Below are 13,094 nucleotides of genomic sequence, written 5' to 3'. Positions count from 1 at the left end.
TCAGGAAAAGAAGCAGCCTTGCCATTGGGGTCAACAACATCAAACTCTGAATTTACTAGCAAGGGTATTTACTACAGACTGCTATTATACTAAGAGTACCTGATCTATTTCTGTATGAGTACCATGCACCAACTGATTGTGCCACTGAAGCTCCACATTTGATCTATCTGTTATAACAACTCTGAGAAAGAAAACATTACCCCTACTTCATTGATTAGAATATTGAGGCTTAGGTCAGGCACAGGGAAGCTCACGCCTGTAATCCCAGCACTTTGGGAGGCTGAGGCAGGTGATCACCTGAAGTTGGGAGTTGGAGACCAGCCTAACCAACATGGAGAAACTCTGTCTCTACCAAAAATACAAAATTAGCCAGGCGTGGTGGCACATGCCTGTAATCCCAGCTCCTCGGGAGGCTGAGGCAGGAGAATCGCTGGAACCCGGGAGGCGGAGGTTGCGGGGAGCCGAGATTGGCATTGCACTCCAGCCTGGGCAAGAAGAGTGAAATGCCATCAAAAAAGAAAGAAAGAGAGAGAGAGAGAGAGAAGGGAGGGAGGGAGGGAGGAAGGAAGGAAAGAAGGAAGGAAGGAAGGAAGGAAGGAAGGAAGGAAGGAAGGAAGGAAGGAAGGAAGGAAGGAAGGAAGGAAGGAAAGAAGAAAGAAGAAAGAAAGAAAAGAAAGAAAGAAAGAAAGAAAGAAAGAAAGAAAGAAAGAAAGAAAGAAAGAAAGAAAGAGAAAGAAAGAAAGAAAGAGAAAGAGAGAAAGAAAGAGAAAACTGAGGCTTAGAGGATTTAGGTGACTTACTCAAGGTCATTCAGCTAGAAAATGGTAGAAAAAGGATACAAATCCAAGCAGCCAGATCCCAGGGTCTCAGCGCTTAACTGCATCTTATACTACGGTAGAGTCAAGGATGGAGGGCTGTGATTCTAACACATGGCAATGTGACATGATGCATCAAAACAACAGAAGATGGAGGGCAATTGGTTTCTTAACATTCACCTATGCACTAGGCTACTTTTTGTTTTCATATAAAATGCAAATTTTCTACATTTCTAAAACTTTACTGTGTTCCTTATATAATAATTTGTATAAGGTCAAATTTGCATAAGTCAAGTGTTGAGTAACCTGGTGAGCATCTGTACATCATTATACTGTAACTAAATAGAACAGCAAAGGAGAAAGATAGGTAGGATTAGGTTTAAGTTTGGTTTTTTTTTTTGAAGGCTAGGAGAGAAAGGATCACAAAGAATAAAGAAGTGGAAATGGGCAGGAAAACTGAAATAAGAATAAAACAGCAATTGGAGGAGAGAAGTTAGCTCTTACTTGATAAGAATGATCTCTCTTTTTCTTTTCTTCCTTCCTTTCTTCCTTGGTGGTTTTGTTATTAAACTCTCTCAGATTTTCAGGATCACAAACATGCCTAGGGCATCTCAGATAATAAGAGTTATTTGTAAGGATATGTTAAAAAATAAGGAAGGAAGGTAGGTAAGGTAAACACATACATACACACACACACACACACACAGAGAAAAACATCCAAGAGTTAAACAAAACAATCAGGTCTTCAGGATAATAGCCCTTTGCTCACCAAGTCAGACCTCAAGGAGAACCGAACACCCTTCAGCTACCACATGGTTGTGTTTCATTATTTCACCCTCTTCATTCACAGGCTCCCAGTGTTTCTCTCTGTCTTGGCTTCTACTTTTCTTGACACCACAGATTCTCCTGACCCTCTGTTCACCTCATATCTTTTTCTCACCCTAGACTTCTGATGACCCATAGCTTTGTCTTTCTTCTGTTTATATCACAGCGTTTGCCAAGCCATCCAAGAAAGTTCTGTGTATTAATTCTTTCACTCAAAGAATATTTAGCTTGGACGAGATGTCTCTCACACATATATTCTAGACACCCATTTCTGTCCTGTATTGAAGACCTTTCGAAAGTTCTGACCAATTCACAAGAAATTCCCTTAACTGCCCCTCTGTTACAGGTAGTTAAGCATGAGCAGGGCAGGAGAGGGCGCCCTCCCCTCCACCAGGAATGTTGAGTGATGGTTTGGCAATTATCACATTGCCTGTCTAAAAGTGATAAATTGGCAGCCAGTGCCAGGGAGAGGCCATTTCCTGATGGTCTACACCTGTTGCACCAAAGTGTTGACTGACTGCAGATGTGAGAAAAAGCAACTTCCTGGGCATGCGCATTATGAGACAAAATGGTGGCGCATGACCTTCCTGTGGCACTCCATCAGAAAAGGGAAGAACGCCTCAGGTGGCTAAGAGTACAACTTCCTAAACACACTATGAGTGTTCACTTCCTAAAGGTAAGGAGGACACTGTGCATGCGGGCCGCCCACTCTAAGGGAAGAATCGTGGAAAAGGGATGCAAGACACCAGAAGTGGGCCAGCCTTTAAAGTCCTAGGATCAAGGTTAAATGCCGAACTTGTCCTTCAAGTTGCCTGCTTGGGTCTCTTCCAAGTGTACTTTCCTTTCTTTCCTATTCTAAGGCCTTTTTAAAGAAATTTCCACTGCTGCTCTGAATCTTGCCTTGGTCTGTTTTTCTGCCTTATGCCCCTCAGTGGAATTCTTTCTTCTGAGGAAGCAAGAATTGAGGTTGCTGTAAACCCATACAGATTCCCAGTGGGTAACTCTGATACATTCCACTGGTAACACCCCAGCCAACCCCAACATAGATGTGGATACAACTGTCATTTTGTACATAATCCCACTCTTCTATCAGCCCCACTTGTCCCAAGATAAGCCAACCAGAATTCTTTCCTGGTCATCTGAAATTTAACAAAGAGAATGAGTCAACCTCTCCAGGTGGCTAAACCTTTAGCTTGTGTGACTTGGTTGTTCGTGCTCCCGGCACTGTCTTATTTTGCTGCAACCCAGACAACTCAGCTCTTTTGTTAGTTTCCAGTAAAATATCCATCATCCCCAGTATCTTATAATTTTAATAGTCTTTACTATAAATGGAATGGAGGTGGGAGAGTTCATTCAGTCCCTCCCCTCTCCCTCTCCTTCCTAACTCTGTCTCTCTCCTGGGCCCCACTAATTCTCCTCCACGTTTGGTGCATAGTAATTTACAGCAAGCATCTTTTCAGATGTGAGCATGCCCTGAGGGCTCACCTACTAAGGCAATCAACTAATCGAAGAGCTTATTGAAGCATTACTTTCAAGAGTAGATATTCCTCCTTAGGGGAATTCTGGTCAATATAATTGTCTTCTCTGGACAGGTCTGTACTTAAAAGCTGTGACCGGTTTTACAACAGCACTTGGACTGGGGAGCAAATAAGACAGTTTTTGGGAAAAGAAAAGGAGAAGCAGAGAGGAGAGTCAGAAAGAACATTTCCTAGGGAGACAATGACTCTCCAGTTCCCAGTCCCTGTCCTCCCAAAAGTCAGGCTGTGTTCCTCCTCTTGTGTTCTGTCAGACACCCCATTAACTAATAATTCCCTTTTTAACTTGGATTAGCTAGGCTATCTACTTGTCATACCAAAACTATAACGAATCATATATTCCCCCTATCAAAAAAGTATTACTTGGCCAGGGGTAGTGGCTCATGTCTGTAATCCTAACATTTTGGGGATTGAGACAGAAGGATCTATTGAGGCCAGGAGTTCAAGTCCAGCCTGGGCAACATACTGAAATACCATCTTTATAAAAAATTAAAAAAAAAATTAGCTAAGGGCGGTGGCACATGCCTGTAGTCTCAGCTACTCAGAAGGTTGAGGCGGGGGGATGGCTTGAGCCCAGGAGTTTGAGGCTACGGTGAGCTATGATCATCATACCCTGGTACTCTGGTGTGGGAGACAGAGTGAGACCCAGTCTCCTAAAAAAAAGTATTACTTTTTATTATGCTATTTGCCAGTTATCATTTTCTCTGTGCTTTCCACTTGAAAGCTTCTTAAGGGCAAGGACTGCACTTGTCTTGCTCACTATTTTATTCTCAGTAATTAGCATGTTCTCCAGACACTTGATAAATATATTTTGAAAAACTGTAGAGTTATTGACTGCCAACTGTGTACCAAGCACTATTTTATGCACTGTGATTATAAAGATGAATGATATAATCCTTTACCTCCTATTGCTTAGAGCCTAGGTTACTCCCAAGTCTATCTTGTTCAAGTTTAATTTTTCCTTGTATTAGTCAAAACTCTTTCATGGGGCAGTGTTGGCTCAAGTGGACAAATATTATGAAGGGCAGAGATAAAACTGGACCTAGGGGACGGCTGGAACCAGGGTCAAATGTGGTCAGGACCCTTTCCCCTCTTGTCTCCATCCACAGGTTGACTTCACCATCTCAGACTCATTTCCGCCTGAGTATGGAGTATGGGACACTAGGCAACAGCAGTTTTCAAGCTTATGTTATTCCAGTTTTATCACTCTCCATGGTTCCAACTTGAAAAATTGGGAGAAGTCCTCCAATTGGCTCAGCTTGTGTTAAGTGTTCTTCTTTGGGCCAATTACCGTGGAGGGAAGGCACTAGGATTATTTTAATTCATGTTTCCATTTCTACATCAATCACCACAGCAGAATCTGTAGAAGGATGGCAGCTTCCAAGCTCAGCCATATGAATGGGGCATGGCCAGAAGGGGAGTGGATGCTCTTCTCTGCAGATAAAATAGTAGTTGTGTGTCCACTCCATTCCGTTGTTCTCACATCCATAAACTCTTTCCCTGACTTTAAATAACAAAAGCTTATAAAATGCCCATTGAGCACAAAACATTGTTCTAGGCTCTTAGATTAAGCTTTTAGATTTTGTATATCAAAATTAATTTTTTTAAAAGAACATTTTTTCTCAATTCCTATAATAATAACCTAATCTTTTCTGTGTTTCTTTTCCAGAGTTACAGCATAGTGAAACTTCAAGCACTAGTTTTTTTTGGACCATCGCAGTGTGCATGAATCAGGTGATTTTATCTTTTGTTCCTCTCCTTGCTATCCCTAATCTGTCAGGCAGTCCTGAATCTATACCATCAGGCTTGTTTGTTCCACTTCTCTATCCTTTTATCATGGTTCCATTAACTCACATCCAAGGGTGTCAAGAGAATAAATAGCCCAATAAAACAAAAGAATATACTTCCAGATTTAAAAAGAAAGAAACATACGAGAAATACATAAATCATACTATATGACAATAGCCCAGGAGATTGCATGGAGGATCTTTGTGTTTCCTGTAGAAGAAAAGAAAAATGGAATTTCCATCTCTTGCATCAGCACTTGACAGCTGGAGTTATTGTTTACCAGGCACCAAGAAAGGAGGGATACGCATCAAAAATAATTTTGCCTGAAATAAGCACAACTCCATGGAGGACAATGCCACATTTTCTCTGGGGATCTTATAATTGGGGATGATGTAAACATGAGTCTAATCTGCATTTTGTCTAAGGAATTCTTCATCATGAACATCTTCTCCGAATAAAACATGGTTCCTTACAACATGGGTTTGCATGACAACTTCTTACCACTTCATGTCACACCTATATAATGGAGACTCATGTCTCAATGAACGCTTTCCAGATAAACAGAAGGCATTTGTCCAAGAGTAATAAACACCTGCCATACAGGTTGCTAAGAGCTCAAATAAAGATAAATTTGTTGGCTTGACCCAAACATTCTCTGGATCTCAAATTAATCTAATGTTATCAGACATTTGGCACTTTCTCTATCTCAACCAAAAAGACCAGTCTTTGATCATGGTCTCATCACTCTTTTTCAAGAAGTAATTGTTATTTTTCTTCCTGGTGTTCACATGCTGCTTCAGTAGGGTACATCGTGATCTCCAAACGTAGCACCCAAACTCGAACAGAATATAATTCCCAGTCAAATCAAATGTTTGCTTCTTGGAATTAATGTTAATGTAAGGCTAAGTCTAATGTCAAAGGAGAATTTTTTTTTTTAGGTTCTCTACATGATTTAGAAATTATATTAATATTTAAAAATTTAGAAATTATATTAATATTTTAAAATGTGCTTTAAAGATTTCTTAATTTAGGCTTACAGTTTTAGTAGAAGATAACTTTGTTTTACCTTAATTATGAAGAAAGTGAAACCATTTAACTTCAAAATATTTTCTATATATGTTAATGTGTTTAGTTATGACAAATAAAGAATGTTTGTATGTCAATGAAAGCTGGCTTGGCAAGCAGCCAGCAAGCTTATCTACTAGCTTCTATAGATTTAAAAGTTAGTAATTACCTTACCTTTCTATGACGCAAAGATTCAGTACAGAAAGCTCAGAGGGAAAAGTCAGTGCAGAGAGGGAGAGTAACCACTGAGAAGGTCACCAGCTGTGGATGCAGAAAACACCTGCCCCAATCTCCCCCATTAGATAAAAACAGACTTACACTGTTAATATTATTATTACTATTACTGGTTTTATTCCATTTAGTCTAACCTCTGATGTCCTCCCAGAGCAAGCTCTAAAACATAGGTTACAGCACTTAGGGAACTTTTTTTTTTCTAAGCAAACTCTTTGTGCTGTTGTCTGGAAGCCTGGAGTTTGCAAACAACAGCTTGCTGACAGCTGAAATTGTAAAGAAAGTTTTTCCTCTTCATTCCCACTGGAACCTAAACTGATCTGAAACAGGTGAGATGGGCTTACAGTAGAACAGAAGAGACCACTGGAATTGCACTGCATCTGCCTCAAACCCAGGAGTCCAAAGGGCTTTGGGATTGCTATGTGTTTCCTGCAAACCCTCCCAGGAGTGCAAGCTTCCTTTGTTTACCGTTTTAGCCAGCTCGTTATCTGTCTGCTTTCTAGCTCTGCCAACACCCTTAACAGGATTACCACACAATCTTACTGATTTTCCCAAACATGCTCTTAAGTGACTTTTTTTTTTCAACTTTCTCCTCTTAAAACAGTTTATTTAACCATGCATTTATTTTACATCACAGTGAAATTTAAACAAAAGGAAATACACTGTTCTATATTCTGCAGGAGGCAGATTACAGAAATCATAAGTCCAGTGACAATGAAAAACAATTCCAGCCTCACGCACATCATGGATGAATTCCCCAAACATAACGTTGAGCAAGAAAAGGGAGATGCAAAAGAGTACATACTGAGTAATTCCGTATTTGTGAAACTCAAAAACAGCAAACCTAATCTGTGGAGATACAGGTCAGATACCAGTTGCCTTCAGCAGTGGTATCAACTGCAAGTGGGCATGAGCAGGCTGCTGATGACACCAAAAGATCTCTCTTGACCTGAATAGTGGCGAAATGAATTTACAGTTAAATAAATATTCACCTAGTTGTAGACTTTAGATTTTTGTACTTTACTGTATATAAATGTATATATAGTCATGCTTTAATTTAATTTAATTTAATTTAATATTTTGAGACAGAGTCTTGCTGTGTCGCCCAGGTTAGAGTGCAGGGATACGATCTTGGCTCACTGCAATCTCCGCCTCCCAGGTTCAAACAATTCTCCTGCCTCAGCCTCCCAAGTAGTTGGGATTACAGGTGCCCACCTCCACACCCAGGTAATTTTTGTGGTTTTTAGTAGAGATGGAGTTTCTCCATGTAGGCCAGGCTGGTCTTGAACTCCTGACCTCAGGTGATCTGCCTACCTCAGCTTCCCAAAGTGCTAGGATTGCAGATGTGAGCAACTGTGCCTGGCCAATAGTCATGCTTTAATTTGAAAAATTATAAAAACATGTCATATCACTACTTAGAAATATAATCTTTTTTTTTTTTTTTTTAAGATCCAGTGTTGTGCTCCAGTCATTGATTCACATAAGAAACATTCCTTGGGGTTACCATTCCTATCATCGCAAATTTCCTTCTAAGGTTTCACAAGTCTATAGTCCTACTCTTTGTTGATGGAGGGGCTCACCTGTCTATACCAGCCTGGTTGCTCCACCAGGGGGAAAATCCTGCCAAGCTGCTCTTCAGGGAAGGTAGACTCCTCACACTTCTTCACTGGAGTCAGCTGGATCTTCCAATGTGGCTGTGATCTCTTGGTGTTTTCTCCTGGTTGGAATCATTGTCCGGATATCCAGGGTACCTACACATCTTTCACCCACAAGCATAATTTTTGAAAGCACTCTGAAATCATCTTTAAAACATTTTAAAAACAGTTGTAATATAACAGCATCATAATTGCAAAGAATACTGTGGTACATTCACAATCATCACAAAAATTATATTAAAAATACAGGACAGGGATCCCAATGATTATAGCAAGCTAACAGGCCATTTATTTTCCTGGGTTCATGTTGTTTATCAGTCCTTGTCTGTAGGTATAAATAATTTAAAATATGTAATATAAAACATTTTTACTTAACAATTGACCAAACATTTTTTGAAAAATTAGTTGAATTGGTAAAGTCAAGTATCCTCATTTTGTACAACATTTGAGGTTTTCAGCTTTTTAGTATTGTAAAGAGTAAATCTTCAGGCATATAACTTTCTTCATAGTTTCAGCACTGAGCGTGGCTTAAATTCCCAGGGGCAGGATTACTGGATGGAAAGACTCGTACCGCTCATGGAAAGTATAGTCAAATTTGCTTCAGAAAAGAATTGTACTGATTTCTAAGCTTTAGAAAAGAATTGTACTGATTTCTAAGCTGCTAGTAATATGTAATTGTACCAATTTCTTCAGTCCTGACAACATTGAATGATACATTTTATTTAAAGAACAGATTTATTGAGATATTGTTCATATATCACCCATATCCATTAGGAGCCACTTCCCATTTTCCTTTCCTCCCAAATCTTGGCGACCTCTATTTACTTTCCGTCTCCATGGACCTGCCTGTTTACAGAAGTGAAATCGTGTAATATGTGATCTTTTATGACTGGCTTCTTTCATTGACCCTAATGTATTTTAAGCTCATCCATGTTGTAGCATGAGTTAATACTTCATTAATTTCCGTGGCCAAATAATACTGCATTGTATGGAGATACATTTGGTTCATTGATTCATCAGTTGATGCACATTTGAGATGCTTCCACTTTTGGCTATTATCTGCTATGAACATTTGTGTACAGTTTTTGTACGGAAATGTTTCAAATTATTTTGGGTATATAACCAGGAGTGGAATTTCCGGGTTATAGTAACTCAGATAACTATAACTATTTCTGAGTTAACTATAACTCAGTAACTAAAATTCTTTCTGGGTTAACTATAACTCAGTAACTATAACTCTTTCTGGGTTAACTTCATGAAAAATTGCTAAACTGTTTTCTAAAACAGTTTCACTTTTGGTATTACTACCAGCAATGTATGAGAGCTCCAGTTTCTCCTTATCCTTGTTGACATTTGTCTGTCCTTTTTGGTTATAACCATCCTCATACATGTGAAGTAGTATGTAAATTGATTATGGTTTAATTTACATTTCCTTAATGATTCATGATGTTGAGCATTTTTCCATGTGTTTATTGGCCATTTGTATTTCTTTCTTGACAAAATGTCTACCCAAATTGTTGTCCATGTTTAACTGAGTTATTTGTATTTTTTTTGCTAAGTTGTGAGAGTTCTTTACATATTCTATGTGCAAGTCCTTTGTCAGGGACTTGATGTATGATTTGTAAGTATTTTCTCCCATTTCTGGCATTGTCTTCTCACTTACTTAATGATATCTTTTGAAGCACAAAAGTTTTAAATCTTGATGGAGTTCAATTTATTTATTTTTTTCTTTTTGTCATCTTTTGATGTCATATCTAAGAAACCGTTTTCTACTCCTAGGTCACAAAGATTTATGCCTATGTTTTCTCTAATACTCTTATAATTTTAGCTGTTACACTTAGATCTATGAGCCATTTTGAGTTAATTTTTGTGTGAGGTAGAGTCCAACTTTATTTTTTTTCATGTAGCTATCCAGCACCATTTGTTGAAAAGACTATTCTTCATTGAACTGCTTTGGGATTCTTGTCAAAAATCAGTTGCCGAAAGTAGAGGATTTATTTCTGGGTTCTCAATGTAATTCCTTTGTTCTATGTTTCTATCCTTATGCAATCTATCACATTGTCTTTATTACTGTATCTTTGTAGTAAACCTTGAAATCAAAAAGTGTGTGTCCTCCAAATTGGTTCTTTTTCAAGAATGTTTTGGCTATTCTGGGTTCTTTGAATTTCCATAGGAATTTTACAATCAACTTGTCAGTTTTTGCTGCTAAAAAGGCAGCTTGAGGTTTTGATAGGCATTGTGTTGCATCTGCAGATTAATGTGAAGTGTATTGTCTTCTCAATAATACTGAGTGTTCCGATCGAGAAGCATGGGTTTTCTTTCCTTTTATTAAGATCTGTTTAAAGTTTTTTCAGTGATGTTTTCTGGTTTTCAGTGTACAAGTCTTGCACATATTTTGTTAAATCTATTCTTATGCATTTTATTCTTTTTGATGCTTTCATAAATGTAATTGCTTTAATTTCATTTATACATTGCTCATTTATAGTCTATATAAATACAATGTGGCTCATAAGAGTAACCAGTAACCTTGCTAAACAATGTGGCTCATAAGAGTAGCCAGTAACCTTGCTAAACTCATTTATTAGTTACCATAGATTTTGTGGCTTTCTTTAGATTTATGTCATCTGCAGTAGAAATAGTTTTACTTTTTCATTTCCAATCTGAATGTCTTTTATTTCATTTTCTTGCCTACTGGCTGTAACTAGTATCACTAGTACAATATCAAATAGAGCTGATGAGAGCAGATATTCTTATTCTTGATCTTAGGAAGAAGTAATTCCATTTTTCACCATTAGCTTTGATGTTAGCTATGGGTTTTTGTAGATAGCCTTTATTAGGTTGAGATGATTCCCTTTTACTTTTAGTTTACTAAGTGTTTTTTTCTTTCATGAAAGGATGTTGTATTTTCTTAATGCTTTTCTAATTTACTGAGAGATTGTGTGGGGTTTTTTCCTCCCTTCATTCTGTGTGTGTGTGTGTTTCTTTTTTTTCCGAGATGAAATCTCACTCTGTCACCTAGGCTGAAGTGCAGTGGCGTGATCTTGGCTCACTGCAACCTCCGTCTCCCAGGTTCAAGCAGTTCCTCTTCCTCAGCCTCCCAAGTAGCTGGGACTACAGGTACACGCTACCATGCCCAGCTAACTTTTTTATATTTTTAGTGGAGACAGGCTTTCACCATGTTGGCCAGGCTGGTCTCGAACTCTTGACTCCAAGTGATCCACCCGCCTTGGCTTCCCAGAGTGCTGGGATTGCAGGCATGAGCTACCATGCCTGACCCCCTTCATTCAGTTAATGTGGTCTGTGACATTGGTTACCTGTGACATTGGTTACCTGTTTGGTCATGATGTATAATCTGCTGTTGTTTTTTGTTTTATTTTGTTTTGGTTTGGTTTTTGTTGTTATTTGGTTTTTGTTGTTGTTTTTAGAGACAAGGTCTCTTTCTGTCACCCAGGCTAGAGTGTAGTGACACAATTATAGCTCACTACAGCCTCTACTCCTGGGCTCAAATGATCCTTCTGTTTCAGCCTCCCAAGTGGCTAGGACTGTAGGCACATGCCACTGCATCTGGCTAATTTTTTTTTTTATTTTTAGTAGTGACAAAGTCTTGCTATGCTCCCCAGGCTGGTCTCCAACTTCTAGGCTTAAGCAATCCTCCTGCCTTAGCCTCCCAAAGTGCTAAGATTACAGGCATGAACCACCACGCCCAGCCTGTAATCTTTTTTATGTGTTACTAGATTTGGTTTGCTAGTATTTTGTTGAGGATTTTTGCATCTGTATTCGTAAGAGACATTGATCTGTAGTTTTCTTTTCTTATGATGTGTTTGTCTGATTTTGGTATTAGGAAAATACTGGCCTCATAAAATGAGTTGGGAATTATTTCCCCCTCTTCTATTTTTTTGGAGGAGTTTGTGAAGGATTAATGTTAATTATTCTTAAACATTTGGTAGAATTCACCAGAATATCATTTCTCTTACACATTAAAGTGGTGTAGGATATTAACACAATTATTTTAGCTTGTTTTTCTTTGATAACTAGCAAGGTTAAACATTTTCCCATATGTTTGCTTGCTAATTATCTTCACTGGTATGTATTGTTTATTCATGTCTTTTGCTCATTTTCATATTGGGGTCTCAGTGTTTTTCTTATCAATTTTAATGAGTTCTTTAGAATAGTAACCCTCAGACCATTATGTTCTAATCTAGTAATTTTTCACTATCCGGAAGTATTAATGTACTATAGGCATACAGAGGACAAGTCATGTTTTAAAGACACTTCTGTTCATAATTTTCTCGACAAGGCACAGTGGCTCACACCTGTAATCCCAGCACTTTGGGAGGCCGAGGCAGGTGGATCATTTGACGTCAGGAGTTCAAGACCAGCCTGGTCAACATGGTGAAACCCCGTTTCTACTAAAAATACAAAATAATTAGCAGGGTGTTGTGGCACACACCTGTAATCCCAGCTACTTGGGAGAGGGGGGTGGGAGAATTGTTTGAACTCGGTGGGGGAGAAGGGGTGGAGTTTGCAGTGAGCTGAGATTATGCCATTACACTCCAGCCTAGGCAACAAAGCAAGACTCTGTCTCAAAAAAAAAAAACAAAAAAAAAAACCTGCTTTTCTCACAACTTTCATCCTGTTGGCATACAAAATTATTCCATATTTGGAGAGGGAAAAACAGGAGATCACAAATCTAATTAAAATATATTTATGTCTCTTGATGCCCAGACAAATTTTTAAAATTTATTTTATTGAATATTTTATCATTGTTACTCATCAAACTGGGTATATATGTCAGGCATAATCAAATCCATCAAGTTTTACTCTTCCTGTGACTTCCTGCTGTGGGTTCCAGTCAGTGAGTTTGACTTACTGTGTATCATGCCTGAACACTTAGTTCAACATCTAATTCAGCTTCCTCTTTTTCATTTCAGGAATATAACACAATAGGAATCAAAAATTTAACAAAGACATGTATTCAAAAATCAATTTTGTCCGCTATGCTAATAAAGAGCCAGTTGTATAAGAAAATGCTTGATGAGCTCACTCTAGGGTCAAGGATCTATTTAAGAAGACAAGTTGGCATAAGCTATTATTCCCCACAGGCCTATCACAATGCCTGTACCTCTCGCATTAAAAATGTACCATTTGTGATTAGATCTGGAAAAGTCCTATTTCAAATA

General features: G+C 38.4%; 1 long non-coding RNA gene across 1 annotated transcript in view; it reads left to right on the top strand.

The window, feature by feature from the left end:
• Positions 1–5,442, top strand: part of LOC105512708 — a 46,329-nt gene extending 40,887 nt beyond the window's left edge. Inside the window, exon 3 of the long non-coding RNA XR_001001900.1 lies at positions 4,845–5,442. This is a non-coding gene — a long non-coding RNA (uncharacterized LOC105512708). The remainder of the gene's footprint in view (positions 1–4,844) is intronic.
• Positions 5,443–13,094: the final 7,652 nt, after the last annotated feature.

Source organism: Colobus angolensis, unplaced genomic scaffold (genome assembly GCF_000951035.1).
Source record: "Colobus angolensis palliatus isolate OR3802 unplaced genomic scaffold, Cang.pa_1.0 Scaffold218, whole genome shotgun sequence".
NCBI classification, from domain to species: Eukaryota; Metazoa; Chordata; class Mammalia; order Primates; family Cercopithecidae; genus Colobus; species Colobus angolensis.
This window is presented reverse-complemented; position numbering and strand designations above follow the sequence as displayed.